Source organism: Pongo abelii, chromosome 2, assembly GCF_028885655.2.
Source record: "Pongo abelii isolate AG06213 chromosome 2, NHGRI_mPonAbe1-v2.0_pri, whole genome shotgun sequence".
NCBI lineage: Eukaryota > Metazoa > Chordata > Mammalia > Primates > Hominidae > Pongo > Pongo abelii.
This window is the reverse complement of record NC_085928.1, coordinates 70503807-70529082: the sequence shown is the minus strand read 5'-3', so window position 1 is coordinate 70529082 and position 25276 is coordinate 70503807. Positions and strand designations below refer to the sequence as shown.

Below are 25276 nucleotides of genomic sequence, written 5' to 3'. Positions count from 1 at the left end.
TCCATTCCAATTGGAGTACAGCACTTATGTGAAGAATTGCTGTTAGTTACTTACATATTGCATGTATTTCTATAGCTAGATTGTGACCTCCTCAATCAGAGGAGTCCCTCAACAGCTAATAGAGATAGAGATTAGATTGCAGGAAGGTTACTGAGGAATACTCTGAGAACACTACCTGAGGAAGAGAAGGGAAGAAGTAGAACCGGGCAAAAGGAACAGTGGGGCTGCAGTGCAGTCTCAATGAAGCCAATCCTATGGAGATCTCTGAAGCTGGGATGGCCCTTTAGGGATAACATTTCAGACCAATCATTATATACGGGCCACTATAAGAAGGGGATATGGCCTTAAATGAGGCAGCTCTCACTAGCTGAGTCCATTTCTAATGTGGGCTGACAGTTGAAGGCTGTCAGCCAGCAGCACCCACAACAGGTAGCTAGAGTTAAGACCTTCAGTTTTGAAGGGGCACAATAGCATCCACTATGTTATTTCATGTGTTGCTCCTATTCCTAGTTTTCTAGTACTGGGCATAGAATATTGTGTGTTGAATGAATCTGTTCAATTGAATTATTCTGCACCAAAGAGAACATAGCCAGAGATGGGATTTGCCATACTGCAGCCTTAGGCACCCTAACCCTTGCAACCTTCACTATCTCAGGAATTACAGTGCAATGGTTGTGAACGATCTGGGGTGAGAGTCTCAAGAATTCTGAGAAGGAGTGGAGTGCTCTAAGAATTTTAGTTGGCATTAATAGATAGCAGATCTTATGCTGGTACCATTCCCCATCAAATAAATCTTTTAGAGTAAAGTATGTCTCCACTAGAGTAGAAGACTTGGACAGTCTGTAAGGATACTTTCTCCAAGGTCTAAGTGAGGTCATAGTCAAGAAGAATATGATGCCCTTCATCCAGCAACTCCATCTGGGAGGTGGTGAGGGGCTCTTTTTGCAAATGACTTGCCTGGCTTGAGTGTGCTCGCTTTTCATGCAAATGCTAGAATGTGTTTGGCTCTGAGCTACCTCCTGTAATGCAATGGGGAGACAATGGAGAAACCAGCTATGTAATGAATCTCCCTTGAGATAAAAGAGAAGCATGATGAGAGCTCTTGTGGCTTTTGTAAGCATCTGTACATAATAAAGCTAGTAACCATCTACAAATGTTGTAACATATATGTGTGTTTGTGTGTGTGTGTGTGTGTGTGTGTGTGTGTGTGTATACGCATATATATTTCTAACTGTAATATAGAAAGAATTGTGGTACAATGCTGGGTAATAATGTTCCTTTCATTGATTAAAATGATCCAAATTGTATATACCAGAGTCCAAAGAGCACAGGATACTGTTCTTTAAAAATGGAGCTATGAAAATGTGCCTCCCATGGAGAAATTCAGTTCCTCTGTATTAGGACAATTAAGGTTCCAGGGGCTAGTGAAACGGAAGCTTGAATTCAATGGTCCATTTCCTAGAGAAGATCTAGGTGCAAAAGTAACAGGGAGTCTCCTATGAAAGTTTTACCTGTGGGGTGGCCTGAAAAAGAGCTAAGACCTCCAGTGGAGGAAAGGCAAAGTACTCTGGAGAAAGTGACCTCTATTGCCCAACACAGAGATAGGATTTGAAGAGACTGCACTGAACACTGCCTTGCAGACCTAGAGACATACATAATGACCTGGCGCCTGCCTGCCTTTTCACCTATGGCCAAGATGGGTTAGTTGCCACCAAAGACTCACACTCACTTTCCATAGTGTAGAGTTATTGCTGGGAAGAAGGTGCCATCCAGGACTATATTTTTTAGCACCCCTTGTTTCCAGGTAGGACCAAACGACTGATTTCTGTCAAATAAAACATGGATAGAAATGATGCATATTACTCCAAACCCACCCCATAAAAATCTTCCACCACAATTATCCCCGTTCTTTTCTCCTTTATTATTTAACGATAGCCAGTATAAGGAGGAAGAAATACGTTTTTATCGTGTTAAACCACTGAGATTTTGTTATTATTTCATATGACAGTTAATTAATCTTGACTAATACAGCAAGAGAGTAACAATTCAATGCAAAAGGATTGGTCAGTGTCCAGTGCTTCTGAAGTCCAGTAAGATGAGAACAGAGCATTGGATCTGGCAATATGGAAATTGTTGGTCACTTTATCAAACAGAGTTTGAGCAGAATGGAGGAAAGGGAAACCAAATTGAAGTGAATGGAGGAAAATGTAGGAGAAGAGAAATGGAAAGCAACACTATGGGCAATTCTTTTAATAAGGTTTGCTGTGAAGGGGAACAGAAAACTAGATGGCAGGAGCTGGGGATAGAGATAAAGCTAGATAGAGACTGAGATGGAAATAGTGATAGAGATGGAGATGAAGAGAGATAGAGATAGAAATAAAAATAGAGATGGAGATGGAAATAGAATTAGAGATAGAGGTAGATAGAAATGGAGATAGAGATGGAAATAAAGAAATACTGATGGAGATTGAGATAGAGGTGAGGTAGAGGTGGAGATAGAGATAGAGATGGAGATGGAGATGGAAATGGAGATGGAGATGGAAATAGAAGTGGAGATGGAGATGGAGACAGAGATAGAGATGAAGATGGAGATCGTAGTGAAGACTGAGGTGGAGATAGAAATAGAGATGACAGGGAGATTGGAGATTCAGAACATGTTAGTATCCTGCTGAAAATGAGATGGTGACTCCACTCTAACATGGTTAGGAAACTGAAATGGTTATCTACAGGCTAGCAGGGCAAACCAGCCTACTCCAAGGATGCTCACTTACCACATCCACCGTTACTTCACTTACTCAAATGTGCACATCTCTGATGTTTGCTACCCCTGCCTGTCTCTATAAACACAGAGAAAGAACATGTCAAACAGCATCCCCTCTCTTTCCCCAAGACCATCAAGTGTGTGTCTAACTGTTAAAATGACTATATTTAATAATCAGACACCTCTGAATGAAAACTTATTGGGATAGAAAGGTCATCAGGTTTGGAATCAGAAAGACTGGATTTCGTCCTGGCTGTGCTGGTTCAACAAAATTTTAAATCTTGAGCAAGTCAATCACCACATTTGATTTCATCAAAAAGATGTCAAAAGATCATTATCTACCTTGCAGGACTCTGATAAGTTCAGATGAAACTTAATCAAAAACAAGTATGAACATGGGGTGTTTGATTTTCTGTTTCTTCATTACTTTGCAAAGGATAATGGTATCCAGCTCCATCCATGTTCCTGCAAAGAACATGATCTCATTCCTTTTTGTGACTGCATAGTATTCTATGGTGTAAATATATCACATTTTCTTTATCCAATCTGTAAGTGATGGTCATTTAAGTTGTTTCCATGTTGTATCACTCTGTTCTCACTCTGTTATAAAGACATACTTGAGACTGGGTAATTTATAAAGAAAACGGGTTTAATTGACTCACAGTTCCTCATGGCTATGGAGGCCTCAGGAAACTTACAATAATGGTGAAAGGGGAAGCAGGCACATCTTACGTGGCAGCAGGCGAGAGAGAGTGAGCAAGAGCAGGGAAAACTGCCTTATAAAACCATCAGATCTTGTGAGAACTCACTCAATATCATGAGAACAGCATCAAGAAATCACCCCCATGATCCAATCATCTCCCACATCGTCCCTCCCTTGACATGTGGGGATTATGGAGATTACAATTTGAAATGAGATTTGGGTGCAGACACAGAGCCAAACCATATCACATGTCTTTGCTATTGTGGATAGTGCTGCAATGAACATTCACATGCATGTGTTTTTATGATACAATGATTTATATTCCTTTAGGTATATGCCCAGTAATGGAATTGCTGGGTCAAATAGCAGTTCTGCTTTTAGCTCTTTGAGGAATTGTCACACTGCTTTCCACAATGGTTGAACTAATTTACACTCCCACCAACAGTGTGTAAGTGTTCCCTTTTCTCCACAACCTTGCCAGCATCTAAATAATGAGAACTCATGGACACAAAGAAGGAACAACAGACACTGGGGCCTATTTGAGGGTAGATGGTGGGAGGAGGAAGAGGAGTAGAAAAAATAACTATTGGATACTAGACTTAGTACCTAGGTGATGAAATATTCTGTACAACAAGCCCGTGTGACACGGGTTTACCTATATAAAAAAGCCAGCACAGGTATCCCAAACCTAAAATAAAACTTAAAAAAAGGTATGGAAAAATAATTTGAAAATGTTAAAATGCTCTAAGATTTTATTGATAATTCATTTAGAAAATAATTATTGTGTTTGTTTATTTATTTATTGTGTTTCTAGCAATGGGCTAGGCACACAGCTAAGAGACAGGGGCCTCATGGAATTTACAGTGTAGTAGGAGAGACACACAAAAAACAAATGAATAAATAATTACAGCCAGTGATCAGTTCTATGCCATAAGCAAACAAGAAACTAAAATAGAGAAGGAGAGCTATCTAGATAAGGTGATCAGAGAAAACTTGTTTGAAAAGGTGACTTTTAAACTAAGAGTTGGCCAGGCATGGGGGCTCACCGCAGTAATCCCAGCACTTTGGGATGCCAAGGTGGGAGTATTACTTGAGGCCAGGAATTTGAGATGAGACTGGGCCATACAGTGAGACCCGTCTCTATAAAAAAATCTAAAAATTTGCCAGGTGTGGTGGTGTGTGCACCTGCAGTTCCAGCTACTTGGGAGGCTGAGGAGGTAGGATTGCTTAAGCCCAAAAGGTTGAGGTTAGAGTGAGCCCTGATCATGCCATTGCACTCCAGCCTGGGCAACAGAGCAAGACTCTATCTCAAAATAAATAAACACATAAAATAAAAGGAAAGACATTAAGAAATAAATAAATAAACTAAGAGCTAAAGGTTGAGAAGGAACTGAGCTATGCGAAGAAGAGGATGGTGACAGTAATTCCTTGATACCATCAAATATCTGGCCAGCTTTCCAATTATTCTGCTTGTTTCACAATTTTCCTTTTCACAATTCCTTGGATCAGGTCAGGATCTAAACAGGTTTAATAACTGGAATCATATGACTCTTAAGTCTCTTAGAATCCATACATTTCCCTCCTTCTTCTTTGCTTCCAAACAATAACTGTGTTGTTTGCCTTGAAGAGTTTCCCACAGGCTGAATTTTGCTGTTGGCATCTCTGTGGTGACATTGTTTGCCTCGCTCCTCTGCTTCCTGTATTTCCTGTCAGCTGATAGGTCGATCCTGCTTGACTGATTCAGGATCAATATTCTGACAAAAATTCCTCATAGGTGGTTTTGTGTATTTCCATCAGGAAACACATACTGTTTAGTTGCTTCTTTTTTTGTGATATTAACAGTCACTGATGATCACTGCCTCACTTGGTTATTTCCTTAAGATTGTAAAACAGTGGTGATATAATCCAGTAGTTCTCAAAGGGTGGTGGTCACTGACTGGTAATATCACCATCACCTGTGAACTTCTTAGAAATGCACATTTTCCAGCCCCACCCCAGACTTACTGAACCATAAACTCTAGGGTGGGGTCCTGCATCTTTTCTTAACAAGCCCTCTGGGTGATTCTAATGCACGCTGGTATTTGAGAACCATTCTCTAGTTCTACCATTTATTTTTTATTGATTAGCTGGACAGCTTCTATAAAAAGAAACATCGCCTCACCAATTCTTTGGTTACTTTGACACAGTCCATGTAGCAAAAGCCAGTTAAATGCTTGGCTCTTCCTTTTATTTACCAATTTTCGGAGTAATGAGTCGTCTTCCCAAACATTCTTTTTAAGGTGCCTGCATGGAGGTGACAAAAGAGGAGAGCTACTCAGTTTGCTTCTTATTTGTGGGGTTCTGTTGGCTCCAGCAAAAGGAAGGATGCTGTGATGATGGAGAATCTGAGCATAAGATCCTGCAAAGGAAGTACTCACAAGTGCTAGCAGCTTGGGCACCTCAGGAAATCAAGCACTTGCCATTTTATAGCACTTCCGATCTGCCTTCCCCACAGGTGTATGTTACACAATACGTACCAAGTTTTATTAATCCAATTTCCTGTCCCTATGCAAAGGCAAGAAGGGCCCTAATAATGATCAATACCTTACTCTGATGACAAACAAAAACAGATGAGCCTGTGAGGCCTGGCTGGTATTTGTAATTACTGCCTCTGTAGGCATTCAGTTACAGCTAATGACAGGCACTCCCCTCACTGACAGAGGAGCATTTATACAGGCTCCCTCACTTGGCACGCAGTTGACAACAGGTCTCTTTTCTTTCCTCCTCTGACTTCAGTTCGCTGCACCAGCACAGTTTCCTGGGATATGGAACCTCTAAATGCTATGCCACCTCCTGTAATGGAATTTTCAAGGAAGAAGTCCATTTTGCTCATCATAATGCCATCTTGTTGAGCCACCCTGGGCCTGCATATGGCCTGTCAGCATGATTCATTGATGTGCCGTGACTCAGGTGCGTTGTGCAAAAGCAGGGAGGTGAGCTCAGGTGAGCAGCACTGCTTGTCAGCTCCCCACTAAAAGTTTTTACTTACAAGCCTGGCAGCAAGAAGGCAGCACAGGCAGGAGCTTCTGCTTTTCGATATTCCGGATCAGGATGTATAAAAGTGTGTGCATGGTATACTTTTTAAAAATTGAAACAGATGTCATTAAGGGACAATCAATTCTGTTTCCTTTGCTGTGGAGCTAAGTATAGAGGATAGCTGTTGAATGACTGACTAGCATCCATTTCTACTGATGGCATCTTTAGGGACCACCCCTTAGAGTGGACACTGGTGGTACCTTGGCAAGACCCTTTTGCTGGGCCATGCAGCTATCCCTGGCTGCTGTGTGTTGGCAGGTAACAACTCACAGCTATCACATTCTCTAAAGAAATGTACTCAGCGAAACAGAGCTGCCTTCCTCTGCCACCACTAGACCTTTGCCTTACTTAGTGAGATCACCTTGAAGCTAATCTTCGCCTGAAACCACATTCTTGTGTAGTATTGTCCCCCTTCTCTGGAGCACAACTCTCCCCGCAGCAACCCAATCAATCTAGTGAGAATTCCTTTTTCAGGTTCTGCCTCCAGCAGGCCTTAATAAGACACCATTCTCCAAACATTCTCAAGATGGAAAGGGACTGATCCCACCCCAGCTGCAGCACCCAATCAAAGCACTGCATTCCTCTTAAGCATTGATGAATGGTTCAGGGATGGGCTTGGGACCAACGCCAGGCCAATGACAGTCATATCTTGGAGAGGTAGGAACTAGGAAGCTAAGGAAGGAAAGCTGTTTTGGAACTAGTGGAAGTTGTTCTTCAGGGCTGGAACTAGGGTGAAGTGAGCAAGACACTGCTCACATGCAAAATCTAAAGTGGGTCATTTAAAAACTCAGGAATCAAGTAACAGTTTAACTTTTTAAAAAATAAAAAATAATGCATGAAAATATAATAAACAACACATCAAAGTTTAAAACAAAGATAGGATCTGGATTATGCCGATTTTTCCTTTTGCCTCAGGCTTCAGTAGGCTCAATACGGCACTGCAACTTTGCCACCACTCTGGAGAGTCTGCTGACAATCCAGCCAAGACTGAGGAAAACAGAGCCAAGAGATGTGAAAAGATAAATTCCTGTTGACATACAAATTACCACATGGGATAGTGGTGAGGATTAAATAAGTTAATGCATGCAAAGCCCTTAAACATAGCCTAGCTCAGAGTAAGCCCAAGATAAATGTTGTTATGGTTTCTACTGTTGTCTCTTCTGTTGGAATTAATCTCTGCCTTCTCTGAACAACAATGGCATTCTCTCTTCACCATGTCTGCTCTCAAGTTCTACTCAGTAACAAGGGAGTATATGGTGTTAGGTAAGTAGGTAGGTTGGTTGGTTGGTAGGTAGGTAGATAGATATATAGGTAGATAACAGAAAGGTAAGTAAAGGTAGATATAGGTACATAGATAGATACAGAGATAGAAAAAATATAGTTATAAAGAGATACCTAAATGTGGGCGTGATGGTGGGTACCTATAATGTCAGCTACTCAGGAGGCTGAGACAAGAGAATAGCTTGAACCTGGAAGGCGAAGGTTGCGTGAGCCAAGATCCCGCCATTGCACTCCAGCTTGGGCGACAAGAGAGAAACCTCCATCTCAAATAAAAAAGAGAGAGAGAGATAGCTAAATGATAGATAGTCCTATTTTTATTAGTTTCCTATCTCCTTGGGATAGGAATAATTTATTAATTTTCACTTACATTCCTTTTCCAAAAGTCTAGGACTCAGTCCAATGCTTCTTACATGCTAGCTATTATTTGTGTTAGCAGAAGTAAAGAAGATTGACATGAGAAAAGAGTCTGAGAAAACATCTATAAATCATGGGTCTTGTATCTTCTAGGGAGCCTACAGCAAATTATAGTATTAGATGTTGTGATATTTCTTACTGTGCATATTCCAACAGCTAAACTTGAGATTGCATAGTCTTAGCCACAGGAAGTATATCTCTCTTGTTCCTGCACTTATTCAAATCCTGCCAGTCATTGAGAACTGACTCAAGTACTGCCTTTTCATTGGCGATATTCCACTTACACAAGAACCTAGCCTTTGCTGCACCTCCCTTTCTTGCTTCCTGATGATGTATGTCTGGATCCACCATATAGCAATATTTCTCCACTTCGTTAATCCAAATTAGCTGTGTGCCCTTGGGCGAGTGCCCTGTGGACATGTTTCCTCATGTGTTAAAAATAAATGGTTTGGACCTGATGGTCTCTGAGGTCCTTTCTGGCTAAAATTTTGGCTCTATGTTTCTCTTTTGCTGGCTTCTCACATCTCAGTGTGGGAGGAAACATTTTACCTTCACTGAACTGCTTGGCATTTGTTTATTTTTATCACAACCTTAGTATTACTCTTTAAAGAAGATTTCTGTTTAAAAACAGTGCTGACTTATGTAGGGGAATAATTCCTTGCACTTAAATCACCTCCTGGCTCCCCAGAGCTCAAAGTGCTTGCAGGCAATTGTCTCATTAATCATTGTGCCCTTTTCAGGATTAAAAAAAAAATCAAGAATAAAAGCTTTCCCTGCTAGTCAGGGTGAGCCCAAGAGAAGGGCAAAACAAAGTCTTTCTGATGTTGTCTGTCTCCATGACTCAAGACACTACCAACGTTGTGAAGTCTGACATGATTGACTCTTGTACCCTGGTCAACGTGTGGAAAGCGATTCTGAGGACAACATGAAACATCAAGTCATTCAAACTTTAGACTAAATTTATCTTTGAAATACAATATGTGAAGACTTTATAACAAGGTATGTGAAGATCATAAAACAAGCTAAGAATTCAATTCTCTAATCAGCGTGCCTGGGCTTAAAATTCTAAACTGAACCACAGAACAGCTGCAGGCTTTGGAAATAACTTTTCTTCCATAAAGAAAAAAGAAGAAAGAAAGAAAAAAAGAGAGAGAGAAAGAAAGGAAGGAAGGAAGAAAGAGAGAGAGAAAGAAAGAAAGAAAGGAAGGAAGGAAGGAAGGAAGGAAGGAAGGAAGGAAGGAAGGAAGGAAGGAAGGAAGGAAGGGAGAGAGAGAGAGAAAGAAAGAAAGAAAGGGAGGGAGGGAGGGAGGGAGGGAAGAAAGAGAGAGAGAGAAAGAAAGAGAAAGGAAGGAAGGAAGGAAGACTTTACTTTTACCACACTGGATTGTTTGTACGATTTAAATGAGAAAGCAGATTAAATTATTTCCTCCTCCTCATTTGTTAGAGATTAAAGACTAAGTCTAGATAAACAACATGTCTACTAAGGAGAAGGCATGATGAGGAGAAGGAAAGTTTTACTTTGTTAGTATTCTTTGGTATTAGCTTTCGCCAAGTAACTAGCATCCTATTATCTCAGTGATTTCCAACAAAAAAACCCATTCATTTCTTGCTTGTGTTGCATGCAGACTTCAATTGGCTGTGACTGCTAGGCTCAGCCCCACATGTCTTCTCATACTAGGTCCCAGGTCTAAGGAAAAACCATGGTCTGGAACACTCTGATCTCATGATGCGAGGGCAAAGACAAGAGTAGCAAAGACAAACTACTTAAAGCTTCTGTTCAGATCTATTTCTTTGGCCAGAGAAAGTCACATGGTTGAGCTCAGTGTCAATGAGGCAGGATAGTATACTAAGACTACAGAAAAGTCAGTCAAAAATGGGGCAGAAATAAATATTTGTGAATAATACAACTTGTCATGCCTGCAACAACAAACGACAGCAAGCTTTTTGTGTTAACACGAGAAAATGGAAGTGGCCATATTAAGTAAATGCAGACTTTCCCTTACAGACTCTAGGGTGCCACAGAAAAACTACCAGTAGAATACATAGCTCCCAGCATACAGTTGGAGGAAAAAGTCAGAAAACAGGGTTTTTGGAGAAATGTATTTGTTGCTCTTCGCACTTCAAATTCTAGTTGTAAGAGACATACACTTAAAATAAGTTTTTTGGTATTACCTTACTTCAGTCAAGTTTATAAGAAAGAATTCAATATCATTTCTGAACAATCACATTCTTACTTTAGTGGCTAACTATGAATTAATATAGAATTAATATAGTGAATTAATATAGTGGCTAACTATATATAGTGAATCTATATATAGAGAGAGAGTTAACTATATATATAGTTATATATATATAGTTAAACTATATATAGTGAATTAATATAGTGGCTAACTATGAATTAATATAGCCAAAACTTAAGTCTAAGAGATATATCCACCTATATAGTCATTATCTCAGGTCTTATTTATTTGCCAGATAATAAGATTTATAACCAGGTTTGGTTATATTTTTAACTTTAGGCATCATTATGTATGAAAGCAATAATAATTTTTCAATGTTGCATTTTCAGTTGAGATACATTTCAGCCTTTTGAACAAATAAAACAAATTAGTTGAACATATTATTGGTTTGTGGGGGACAATGCATAAAAGAATCAGATTTTTATGTTTTTTCATCCTGAAGAAAAAGTCAACAACCCTTTGCTCATTTAGAGATTTCACCCCTGGGATAACTAATTTCAGTCTACTACAAAATTCAATAGTATGTATTTTAAAGGTGTTATTCTTTTTTTTTTTTTTTTTTTTTTAAATTGAGATGAAGTTTTGCTCTGTCGCCCAGGCTGGAGTGCAGTGGTGCGATCTCGGCTCACTGCAAGCTCCGCCTCCTGGGTTCCCGCTGTTCTCCTGCCTCAGCCTCCCGAGTAGCTGGGACTACAGGTGCCCACCACCACGCCTGGCTAATTTTTTGTATTTTTAGTAGAGACGGGGTTTCACCATGTTAGCCAGGATGGTCTCAATCTCCTGACCTGGTGATCCGCCTGCCTCGGCCTCCCAAAGTGCTGGGATTACAGGCGTGAGCCACTGCACCTGGCCTAAAGGTATTATTCTTGCTTTGATAACTGCAGCTTTACTTTTCATTGTTCAGCATTTTGTCACTAGCGAGAACATAGCTATAGGGCTTATGGTTAAAAAACAAACTATTGAGGGGTAATGTAAACTAAAGGTTCAATTTCAAATTGACAAATAAAGATTGAGCCAATGATAAATTTTAATAACCAGAAACATGGGGAAAATGTCTTAGTTGTCTGAGCAAGAAGGGACTCAGAGATACTCAGAGATTCTTCAGGCTCAAACTCCACTTTTTCTTTAAAGCCAGATACCTCTGTCTTGATCACTGTTTGGGAATTGAAGGCAAGATTGATGATATAGGAGGTAATCTGAGGAAAGCACATTGGTTTTTGAAGGCTCAACCCTGAAATAATACAAGCCCAGATGGGGATACTAAAGACCCCCTGTGACATTATCCTATTCTAATCTTCAATCCCAAACAGCCTGAAGTAAAAGCTGTTAGTGCATTAAATTTACTAGGATGAAAGAGATTAGTCTCAAGACCAGCGATAAAGCCTTTTGTTTACTACAGTGGAGCATGAAAGTGTTGTCTCTATTCCTTCCCACATAGAGTTTTGCAGTATCCTGATAACATCTCTTAAACTCATACTGAGGAACATTTAATTTCCCATTACTTTAACCCTCTTGATATATGACAGTTTTGTGTGTGTGTGTGTGTGTGTGTGTGTGTAGTCTTGAGGTCTAGTTTTCTGAACTATCTGGCTCTAATACTACCTTTTCATTCACTATTAGCATATTTTTTGTTAAGCCTTTGGAAATAGTTATAATAACTCTTTTAAAATCCTTTTCTACTATTTCCAACTTCTGGATTATCTTGGAATCAGTCTCCACTGATTGTATGGTGTTTTTTCCTTTCTTTTATCTAGTAGTACAATATACTTTTAAAATTACCATTGTAATCATTTGAAAGTATACAATTTGGTGGCATTAAGTACTTTCACAATGTTGTTCAACCATCACCACTATCTAGTTCCAGAATTTTATTACCTCTAACAGAAATCCTTCACCTATGAAGCAGTAATTCCCATTACCCTCACCCCACATCCTTGACAACTACTAATCTGCTTTCTGTCTCAATAGAAATGTCTATTTGGGATATTTAATATAAATGGAATCATACAATATGTGCCTTTTATATCTGAATTCTTTCACTTAACATAATGTGTTTAAGGTTTATCCATGATGTAGCATGTGTCAGTACTTTTTTTGTATCTGAATAATGTGGCATTGTATGAGCTACTTACACAAAATATATCTTTACGTTCTTTACATTTAGTCTTTTTTTGTCTTTGGATCTAAAGTGATTCTCATGTAGAGAGCATATAGATAAATCATGTTTTTATTTTTAATCTATTCTGCCAATCTCTTCCTTTTAATTGGAAAAAATAATCCACTTACATTTAAAGTAATTATGGATTTAAAAAAAGCATTTCTGCCATTTTACTGTTTGTCCTCAGTATGTCATATACTTTTTGTTCCTCAATTACTCCATTACTTCCTTTTTTAAAATTTAATAGATTTTTTGGTAGTGTACCATTTTGATTCCCTTCTCATTTTTTTTTTCTGTATTGTTAAGTTCTTTTCTTAGTGGTTACCTTGAGTATTGCAATTAACACCTTAAAATTGGACAACTACTTTGAATTAATACCAATGCAGGTTCAATCATATACAAAAACTCTGCCCCATACATCTCTGTCCCTCCATCTTTATACTGTTATCGTCACAAATTATTTATATATTACACACACAATCAGTTAGATTTATAATTACTGTTTTATAGATTTCTCTTTTAAATCATATAGAATAAAAGACGACTTACAAAACTGATAACCTATAGGTCACATTTGGTAGGCTTGAATCATGGCTTACATCCTGTCCCTGAATAAAGAATCTTATCATGAGTCCCTCAAATCTTATTGTGAGTTCCTCACGAATAGCCTGCTGACACTGAAAAAGACACCGATTTGTTTCTGTATCATGAAGTTGTATGGATTATCTTGCATGTAGACATTTTAGCCTATATGTTGTCATCTGTATCCAATGATTTAAACTTTTTAGTTCACCCTCCAATGAAAAGGACAACTCCGGTATGAGGAATCCTCTTCCTTTCTTCTAAATGTTCCCATAAAAGCCTTCCAGATTGTAGCAGACTTTGGAACATCCCCAACTTTGTTGTTATGTCTTCCCAGGTAGACCCCCAAATCTGATTTCCAATAAACCTTTATCAAATTATTTCTACATCAACAGCATTAATTTTGGTTGAAAAACCAAATTACAATAATACTGGATAGTTTATTTGCCTATGTAGTTACTTTTACCAGTGTTCTTTATTTCGTCATATGGCTTCAAGTGAGTAGTGACTAGTGTCTATTCATTTAAGCCTGAAGAACTTCCTTTAGCATTGCTTGTAAGCATGCCTGATAGTAAAGAACTTCTTTATCTGGGAATGTCTTAATTTTTACTTCATCCTTGAAAGTTAATATTTCCAGGTATAAAATTTGTGGTTGAAAGGTTTTTTTTTTTCTTTCAACAATTTAAATATGTCATCCCACTGCCTTCCAGCCTTCGTGGTTCCTGCTGAGAAATTGATTATTTATTCTGTTTTCAGTCCCTCATATATTATGAGTCAATTCTCTATCGCAGCTGTGTAGATTATCTTTGGCTTTTGAAAGTTTGATTATAATGTGTCTCAGTGTTCATATCTTTGAATTTATCCTATTTAGAATTTATTGAGCTTCTTAGATGTGTAGATAAATGGGCTTTTTAGAATAAAATTGTGAAGTTTTAGACTATTATTTCCTCAAACATTTTCTACACACTTTGTCTGTCTTTTTTCTGGGAATACCATTATGTGGATGTTGGTACATTTGATGTCGAATTTGTAATTAATTCCCTAATGACATATGATATTGAGGATCTTTTCATATTCTTATTTGATATCTGTATATATTTTCGGTGTGGTGCCTGTTTATATCTTTTGCCCATTTTTAACTAGGTTGTTTTATAATTGTTGAGTTTTTAAAATTCTTTGTATATTTTGGATATCAGTACTTTATCAAACTTGTGTTTTGTAAGTATTTTCTCCCCGTCTGTGACTTATCTTTTCATTCTCTTAACATTGTCTTTTACAGAACAGAAGTTTCTACCTGTAATTAAGTTCAACTTCTCAATGTTTTTCTTTCATGGATTATGCTTTTGATGTTGTATCTAAAGTCATTGTCAAGCACAATGTCACCTATATTTTCTCCTATGCTAGCTTCTATGAGTTTTATAGTTTTTATTTTACACTTATGTCTACAATCCATTTGAGTTAATTTTTGCAAAAAGTGCAAGGTTTTTGTCTAGATTTCCTTCTTCTTTTTTTCATGTGGATGTCAATTTGTTCCAGTGTCATTTGTTGGAACATTTAAGCAAAGAGAAGACAATAAAAATCACTCAAACAGATGGTCTTTTCTCTCAAAGGATATTGTTGTGTATGGTTGTAGGTATATTATATGAAACCTGTATTTTCCCAGTGCCCCACTGATCTAAGAAAGCTTAAAATTGAGAGAGGATAATGAGTGAATAAAACAATAAATTAAGGATGTAAGGAGTCATCATGTATGGTTTGGGATCAAATGTAAAGAGATGCCAGGCAATTTGTAAGAATAAAATGGTAAGCAAGGAGACATGGGGAGTTCTTGTGGCCTTAGATAGCTTCATGCTTCTGCACAGAGCATGAGACAACAGTTCAATCCAGCAAGGTGTCAGGTTCAAGAATCTCCTTTCTGTCTGCTAATAACCATGATCAATGGAATTCATTCATAACCCCAATACAACTCAAATTGTACATCTTCTAATTCCTATCTTATAACCAGCAGAGGAAGACATATTTTAGAAGACTAAAAGACCCAGTCAGTAAGGGCCATGGAATTTACCTAAGAGATTTTTTACAAATCCCATACAATTTCACTTTTGTAAGAATCCCCACTTTACATTCAAACTCCTATCGGAGTTGCAAGGCTATCCATAGATAAAACACTTCAAGACTTGATCAACAGTCTACAAATCAGGCAACCTTTACCTCTATAGGCATCCTTGTTTCAGGTGCCAATTGTTCTTCTGACTGAGGACCTATTCCAAGTCCATTCACAACCAGATATAACCTGCTGCAATATAATTCATAGCCAAGTTTGGCTATCTTTTGGCTATAACTGTAGAGCAAAGCAGGCTGATACACCTATATCCCCCACCAATATCCTGCCAGTACCAGTTTGACTTAGAGCTGTTTGCCTCTGAAATATTTTTCTAAGTATTGGTTATGTAGGCAACATTTTATGATAGTACGCTGTTGATATGTACTATCATGTGTATGTAATTCCTAATGCTTTCAGCACAGCTATAAACATTCTCAGCCAGTAGAAAGCTCAGGGGGCAGACTTGTCCATCCCCTCTCAACCAGCGAGCACGGTCCATGCTGTCTTCAAGTAGGGAGTTTTGTAATGCATGCTGTTTCCTCTACTGTGGCCTCACCTATCTATTTTGTATCTGGTGAACAGTTTTGATCCATAATGGATGACAACAGGTGTACAAAAGGAGCATTGAACTTACCAATATCTAATATTTATCACAATGGATATAAAATGTAGGGTAGCTGAAAAAGTTTTGAGGAAATTGTTGAGAAACAAAAATTAAAGATCAGCAGGCAGCTCAGGAATAGTGGAAACCATCGCACATAATGAAGATTAATGTAAACCTTACTCTAGCCAAAAGAATGAATCAGTTATTGCATGTAGAGTGTATATCATAGGTGGATAAACCTAGAGTTCAGAGCACAGAAGAGCACAAGGACATTTGAAAAAAAAATGGAAGAGGTATTGCAAAGATACAGTGTTGGGAAGCATCTCTGTAGAACCGTGCTACAAATTATCAAATACAATGCTAATTAGTTACTGTACTCATGTCTAAGAATGCATATTCTTGTTAAATTGCACAATTATGTAATGTTAAGTCCACAGGAAGCCTGTATTAGAGTAATTAACGCTACCTGCTGCAACAAACAACCTCATAACCTTAGTAGATTAATTCAATAAGGGTTTATTCCTTGATTATGGAAAGTTTAATGTGGATGCTCCTGGACAAGTGGCTTTTTTGCATGGCTTTCTTTCAAGAAATGATGGTGAAGGGATCCAGTTCCTTCCATGTTTGTGCCATTCTCCTCCTAGCTTTGGCGTCCATTACTTTCAGCCATGCAGATAGGAAAAGTACGAGAGCATATGAAGGATCACATGGAATCCTTGGGATATTTTATGGCTAGGCTCAAAAGTGGAGCACTTCACTACTATCTACACTCCACTATCTGGGATTAGTTATATAAACCTACATAGTTTCAAAGTAGCTGAGAAATTCCAAACTTCTTTCTGCCCAGCAGGAAAATGACACACAGTGGTAAACTCATGAAGCCACAATTAATTTTTCTTTCCTACTTTCAAACGTGTGTTGAGTACCCCACTAGGTGCCAGACATTGTGCCTTGTGCTAGTGCTATAGACAGGAATAGGATAAATTTCCACAACAGGTGACTCCCAGCTTTCAATCTTAATTGATGGTTATATGGTAGTGCCCAATTATGGAACAAAACATAGAAGATATAGATTAAAAGGGACATAACAGATTCAGTTTTAAATATGCTTACTTTGATATCCCAAAGGGACAGTCACATGATGTCTAAACTACAAAGAAAGCTTCAAATGGAGATCCAAATTAGGAAGACATCAGAAAAAAAGCCAATAATATATGAGGCCTTGTAAACACAGGGGACTTCAAAATAAGGGAGGATTTTGCTTTATTTTGTTTTTGTTTTTAAGTGGAAAAGAAACTCCTGAGTTTTTAAAAGTGAAAGGAAGGGAAAGATCTAATTGAATGAGCGAAGTTGAAGATACAGGAGAGAGTGGGAAACCCTGTAACTTCTTAAATAGTAATGAGAATAATACATACTCTTTTGAGCAATAAAGAAGTATATAAAGTAGAAAATGAATCCCCCATCTCTTCCTTCAGGACCAATCACACTAAGCCTCAGCGGTTATCAATGTCCACTCTATTATTTTTTCTTACTGCTTATGTTATCTTTTATTGTATTAGGTAGCTCTCCTATTTATTATGTTTATTGTTCCCATTTCTCTGCATGAAAATTGAACTTCCACAAAAGCAGATTTTTTTTCCTTTTCACTGCCTGGCGTGTAGCATACACTCAATAAATATTTGTTAAATATCCTTCTGTATTTTTCTGTACATAAAATGAGGGTCTTACAATATACATTATTCTGGAACTTTCCTTTTCAACATTATACAGCTATATCATTGCATAGAGATCTACCTTATTCATTTTAACAGTTCTGTGAAATGGCTATACCCAGATTTATGTAAACAGTCTTTTATTGATGAAACTTGAAGATATTTTTAGTTTTATTATTGCACATAAGCCTATGATAGATAGATGATAGATAGATAGATAGATAGATAGATAGATAGATAGATAGATAGATAGAATTTCTGTAAGGTAGATAACCCAAAAGTGGGGTTACTGGGTCCAAAAATAGGCACATTAAAATGTTAGGCAGGGCATGGTGGCTCACACCTGTAATACCAACACTTTATGAGACCGAGGTGGGTGGATTGCTTGAGGCCAGGAGTTCAAGACCAGTCCAGCCAACATGGTGAAACCCTGTCTCTACTAAAAGTACAAAAATTAACCTGGCATGGTGGCACATGCCTGCAGTCCCAGCTATTTGGGAGGCTGAGGCATGATGAGAATTGCTTGAACTTGAAAGGCAGTGGTTGCAGTGAGCCAAGATCACCCCACTGCACTCCAGCCGGAGAAACAGAGTGAGACTCTGTCTCCAAAAAAAATAAACAAACAAATAAAAATTAAAAAATAAAATGTTAACAATGCATCTTAAAACCGACCTTGCAAATACATGGTATTATTTCCATTTCCCACAAAGAATATATGAGAGTAGAGAGGAGCTGTGTACAGAGCAAAGTTCCGAAGATATTAAGGATTCAGACTGGGAGAGAACGTGGAGAAGGCCATAAGAAGAAGTGTTGAAGAAATGCCTGGGCAAGGAGGGTATCTGCAGAATCGTGATCTGAGCAACAGGGATCAAATATCCCTCCCAGATAAATTTTCATGAGAGCTGCCCTTCAGGAATCCTCCCCCTTCCTAGAACTGCACAGGGAGTTGGCAACACAAGTTGGAGAAACTATTTAGCATTCCTTCTGTGGGCCATCCCTTTCTCTACTGTTTTGTGCCAAAAAAAAAAACCCACTAGGGCTCCCTGTCTCCCTTTAAAAACATAATTAACATTCTCAGTGGGGCAGGTTGTGCACATTACTTGCAGATGGATGCTTCCTGTCTTGTTAGCGCTCATGCTGGCTTTAGGAAAATATGCCAAACAGTGCTTTCAGTTCAGTTTTTCTTTAATTAAGAAAACTTTTGACTCTGCTACATTCCGATTCTTACCTTCATCAATTCAACAAACCTGTATTGAGTACCTACTACATGTCAAACACTGTGCGCACTGAGATAGTCATAGGTCTGCTTTAAATAACTCATCATATTTGAGAAAATTAAACCCATTTATAACTATAAAGAAATGTGTTCAGCATTAGGATGTAGCATATACAGAGTGTACTTAAGAAGCTTTAGAAGTAGAGGAGGTGGGAAACAGGAACTGATTCTGCCTTGGATGTAGAATTGGGATGCTTTTGCAAATGGCTGACATGGAAGAATGATTTGGTGTCAGAAAAAAAGCAATTCTTAGTTCTAGCTCCCCAACTATCAGCTGAGGACCTCTGGCCTCATTTTTCTTATTTTCAAAATGGAGACCATAGTCACCCCTCACTCCCTGAAGTGGTTGTGAGGACCAAGTGCGATAAAGCGTGAGGACCAAGTGCGATAAAGCATGAGAACCCCTTATGAAGCATAAGGGAGCATACAAATTTGAACTAGCATGAGCATATGGATCATTTAGCTAGCATCTACTAAGTACCAGGTATCATTTTGGGCACATTCTGTGCTTAACCAACTTCAAGTCTCTGAAAAACTTGGTAAAGTGGACGTTATAAGCCTCATTTCACAGCTGAGAATAAGTCGTTAAAAGTTTCCAATTGGCAGGATCAGAATTTGAACACATAACTGCTAAAATGTAGAGTGGTTATGTAGTCTTCAATGTACCACACTGCCTTCTACTTTCTCAGTTAAGCCCTGGAGTGGCCAAGAGGCTGCAGACTGAATGTCTTCATCAGCTCCTCCCTTTCATGCTGAGTAGCCACTTGCAGTCGCCACCACTATTTTTCTATCAATTAGAATTTGTTAAGTGTGTACTGTGCTCGAAGCCTTGTGAGAGAATAATCATTAAGACATAATGTTGTCCTCAAGAAAGGTTGACTATTTCTGGAAGGTAAAACTAATGCCTGTCTGGTAGTACAAAGCAGTCTACCTAGTTTAACCTAACATATCCTGAGGCTGAGACCTTCAAGTGAAAAGGTCCAGCAGGCAGGTGGCAATTTGTATCTGAAGCTTTGCATTTTTGGAATCATCAGCATACAAGTAATATTTGAAATCAGTTGTGCAAGCATTGATCCAGCAATCAATTCCACTTTGACTTCCAAATTCCACAACTCTGGAGAAGTACAAAAGGAGCAATAAACTTAGCCTCAAATAATTGTTTATTTTCAGTTACCAGGAGAGAAATACCACATAATTTGTCTTCCTTTTTCCCATGTCTGTTTCCACAAACATCTCACCCCATCTTTCTCAAAGACAAGATCTACCCTAAGTATGTAAACGCAAGAAAACCAATTTTCCCTCTGTCTTTAAAATTATAAATAAATAAATATGAGCATAATGGATCTAAAATATGGTGTGTGGAACCTTCAAAGCCATGAAAAGCTACATTATTAAGAACCATGTGGCATATATTTAGCCCTACCCAACTAGTAGTAGCATACAAATCAACCCTCAAAGTATTCATTTGCTATCTAAATGTGGTTGGTCAAATCCCGGAAGGCATTTCCATAATAATGGTTTTCTACATGCCTGCTCTCTACCAGAAATTATGGGTTCCATAAAAAGTAATAGCAGTATGATTTTAGTTAAGAACCAATTTACATTCTGCATTTCTGTTCAATAGTCTGGTTGATTGAGGCCCTTTGGGAACAACTCTCATTCTATAGTACTGAAGCTCATTAAATAAAACCACAAATTGTGCAAAATAGCTACACACTTAGTTTACAAGTTCCTTAAATATTATTTACTTTTCTCTTTGGCTTAAAATATCAAGCAGAAAAACTATAGATATATTGTGACTAAATTTCTCACATATGAGGAAGAAACCATCTTAGTTGGAAATAGCAACCTAGTCTATGCTTGGGAAAGGAAGATGGCATAATTGCTTCAGAAATTGGAAATAGAACAAGAGTAGCCACTAAATCTACTATTGATGAACCAGGAACATTTAGATAAAATTCAATGAGGCACTACCTAACTAGGCAAAAGGAAGAAACAAGGTAATTAACTGATTTTAGAGCTGTAAGCAGCTGAAAAAGCCTCACTGTTATTCATCCCCAATATCTATTATTCAAAAATCCTGTTGACTTTCCCATATTGTACTAGGTCATTCCTTATCAACTTACCATCACTTCAACCCTTCCTGAGCATCCTCTGAATTTCAGAAGAGAAGCTGAAAACTACACTTCCCCATAAGTTTCCTGATTAGACTTTGTCAATGAAAGGTGCTTGTGTGAGATTTGCATGCAGATTCATAGGTAAACACAAACGTTGAAGTAGCTCTTGGATGGGTGTATTGGAGACCCCCTGTACTTATGCTATAGCCTTGTGGTTCTCTAGCTAGTGTGCATCAATATACCCCTCAAAGACTTGCTAAAATACAGATTGGCTGGCTCTATGACCAGGGTATGATTTGGGATGTCTAAGGTGGAGCCTGAGAAAATGAATTTCTAACAAGTTAGCAGATGATACTGATGCAGCCACATATTGAGAACCACTTCCATAGGTAGAGATACCTGTAGGAGCTTCCCAGAGACTCAAGGAATTCACGGAAGCTTCCAGGTGAGCTCTTGAGAGCCACTTGGATCAGAGCTGCAAGCTGAGATCACAAGGTCTCCATCATGATTTCTGTCCCCTGTCCCCTCATTTTCAGTGGTCATGTAAGCCTCAAATTTTCTTTACATAGAAATCTTCACATACCTAAGATGGAGAAGAGCTTCAGTTTTCCTAATATGCATCTCCTCAATCCACAGCCACTGCCCCAACTTATTATCCTTTTCCTAACCCAGCCATCCTCCAAACAATAGGATATTTCGATTCTCCTCTTGAAAACATTTATGCTGCCAAGCTGGAAACAGCTCAAATGTCTATCAATGGTACATGGGTAAACGAATTGTGGTACAATGAAGTAGTACTCAACAACAAAAATTACCGGTGCATGCAACAACAGAAATTAATCTCAAAGATAATCGCTAAGTGACAAAAGCCAGACCCAAAAGACTACGTACTCTGTGGTTCCATTTGTTTGACAAAATAGAAAAGGCAAAACTATAAGGGTAGAAATAAAAATCAGTGTTGTCAGAAACTAGAATGAGAAAAGGAGACTGACCACAGTGAGGTAAAAGAAACGATTTGCGAGATCTATTCTACATTGTAATTATGATTACACAACTGTATATCTTTGTAAAAATGTTTAGAACTATACACCTCAAAAGAGAAAATTGTATAATATGTATACTATACCTCAATAGACCTGACTTTAAAAAAAATGATGCCTAATATCAATTTTGATCTTGAAGGAAGAAGAGTTAACAATAAAAATAAAAGGCCAGGCACAGTGGTTCATGCCTGTAATCCCAGCACTTTGGGAGGCCAAGGCGGGCAGATTACCTGAGGTCAGGAGTTCAAGACCAGCCTGGCCAAAATGGTGAAACCCCGTCTCTACTAAAAGTACAAAAATTAGCAGGGCATGGTGGTGTGCACCTGTAATCCCAGCTACTCAGGAAGCTGAGGCAGGAGAATTGCTTGAACCCCAGAGGCAGAGGTTGCAGTTAGCCAAGGTTGTGCCACTGCACCCCAGCCTGGGAAAGAGAGTGAGACTCTGTCTCAAAAAAAAAAAAAAAAAAGAAAGAAAAAGAAAATCTATAGAAACCAAAACAGTGTTGGAAAGGGACAAAGAATAATCTAATCTGGGCTTCTCATTTTATATTTTCAGAGAAAAGGTAAGTAACTTGGTTAAAGTCACAGGCTATGGCACTTTTTTCTTTTCCTGCCTCAAAAAATATGGGTGAGAGTTTGGTCCAGAAATGAAAACTTAGGCTCTTGAAAGCATAGCATTCAACTCTTACTTATCTCATGAGCTGGCAGAATATTTTGGAATTATGGAAACCTGATTTCATTACAAACATTCCAAAATTGTTCTGAAAAACATCAGCCATCAGACCTGCACATTTAATGTATTTGATTAGGAAATGCAGTTCCTGCTCTGTGATAAAGGCTTCTAATGTTCACCCATGTCCAGTCATCCTTTCCCTCGGGGTGCATGGAGGATTGTGCCCTTCATATGAGGAAGGCCATGTGTCTAATGCCAGCCAATAGGCTATGAGGAGAAGTGGCATGTGTCACTTTCATGCTAGAGCGCTTATCTGGTGGTGTGGGACATTCCAGCACTCCTTTCTTGCGGCAGTGATTAGCAAGAAGGCTTCAGGATGAAATGGAAGGCATTCTGGATTGTGGAAAATGGAGAACAACTGCTCTGAACAGTCATTTGAACAGTCATTTGAACAGCCAGAGGACTTGCATGAATATGAAATAAATATGTACTGTCTTAGGCACTGAATCCTTGAAGTTGTTTGTTATAGCAGCATGACATAGGATAACATACCCGTATTGACTCCTAAATTTAATGTTAACTGAGAGAGGTCTTTAGACTAATTAATTTTGTCTGGGGAAAGGATTATTCAATCCACAGGCCTTGTAAATTTTTCTATAAAGAGAGAACAACACTTGCCTGATAGGAAAGGCCATTTGTTAAATGAGAATCATCCAGCCTCACCTTTGTTTCACTGCAGCCCAAATTGCCTCTCTGTTTCCATGGGGAAACTCTGCTTTGTAAAGAGACAATGCGTATCAGTTCCCTAATCTCGAACATCACCAGTAATACTCGTTATTATACTAGCACTTGGCAATGGCTGTATTGAGTGTGTGTTCTCTGGGAAGCCTGAGTCAATCTTCTCTTCCTTTGCATTTTAAGGGTGTTCAACTAGAGAATAAGGTTCAGTAGCCAATCAATTTCTGTGAAAGAGGGCTTAAGAGGTGAGCATCTGTTTAGAAGGGGTGCTTCAATTGTGTAGAACTTTATATACATTGAGAGAATTTTTGTTGTTCCTATCTGGAATGTCCAATAGATATTCCACAAGGATTCAAATGTTCTATATTTGTGCTATCTGCATGAGACTATTGAGCACAAGAAATGTGGCTAGTGTGAGTAAGGAATTGAATCTTTGATTTTATTTAAGTGTAATAGCCACACAAGACTAGTGGCTGCCATATTGGACTCTGTAGGTCTGTAGCAATGAATGGGATTAATGAAAATTTCCATCCTTGACATGATCACTGGTGAGATAGAAACTTTTCCAAAATAGCCACAGTCTTTAATTAAGCCATAATAAAAATACAACAGTTCCCCAAATTTTCTAAATTATTGCAATGGTGAAATCTAGCACAATTACTCTTCTAACACTTTTGTATAATGTTCTTGTTACTGGGGGGAGATGAGGGGAGCAGGATAGAAACCAGTGAATCTAACCAAATAGTTCCTTGTTATATCAGTCAGGCTAAGCTGGGTTATGCTGTGATAACAACCAACCCCCAAATATCAGAGGGTTTACACCAGAAGTTTTTTACTCATTCATGATACCTGTCCATTGCTGGTCTTCAGGTAGGCTGTGCTCACTGCCTCTGCTCTAGCTATGTGATACCACAATGGCTAAGCCAGTGGGAAGAGGACATGGCAAATTACATATCGCTTCTTCAACCTTCCCTCATATGACATGTCAAACTTCATTGGTCAAATTAAGCCACATGGCCACATCTAACTTAAAATGATAGGGCAAAATATAATCCTACCCTGTATCGATAAAGAATAGACTCCAAAGTATCCAATGAAGAACTAAATATGATTATCGCAGTTGGTTTTACCCATTTTTGCCATGTCTACTTTACAATATCTTATATAGAGTCATCTACCTTAATATTTACTGATGTATAGCAGTTCATTGCCTAAAAATATCAGACAATTAAAGAAAAAGGAGTAGAATTCATTGAACACTTGCGATATTCCAGGTGCCATGCTAAGCACATTTGTATATGTTATCTTGAATCCTTCTTCTTGTGAAACAGATACTCTTACAATTATTTTACAAAAGACAAAGCTGAGACTCATAAGATTTTCTTTTCCTAGGGCTGCACAAAGAGTAACGGGCAGAGAAGAAATGGATTCGAACCCAGACCCAAAGTCTGGTCTCTTTCCACTAAGGTGCATTACCTGCCCTGCCAACAACAGTGAAGAATCAGCATTGCCATGGAACTCTTATTAAAAGAAAAATGTTTGCTCTATGTCATAGCTACACATATTTAATTCATCAACTTGATGGATTTGTGTATTAAGTGGCTTTTGTATGTCCCCAAATTTTAGCGGTCATGAAGCTCCACACACACACAAAAAGTAAAATTATCATTTTTAAAACCCTTCTCAAGGCTGCTAGATAATAAAATACTGGCCCATATTCCCAGCTGACAGGATGCTGCACCAGGACAAAGATGACAAAGATGACATACACACAGGAACTCTGATACAGAGTGTGA

The 25276-nt window shown here is 38.4% G+C and overlaps 1 long non-coding RNA gene across 1 annotated transcript in view; it reads left to right on the top strand.

Moving 5' to 3' along the window:
• The window catches only part of LOC129058334 (uncharacterized), a 91282-nt gene extending 66256 nt beyond the window's left edge, over positions 1–25026 (top strand). The window contains exon 3 of the long non-coding RNA XR_010139401.1: positions 24873–25026. This is a non-coding gene — a long non-coding RNA (uncharacterized LOC129058334). The remainder of the gene's footprint in view (positions 1–24872) is intronic.
• The last annotated feature ends 250 nt before the right edge of the window (positions 25027–25276 follow it).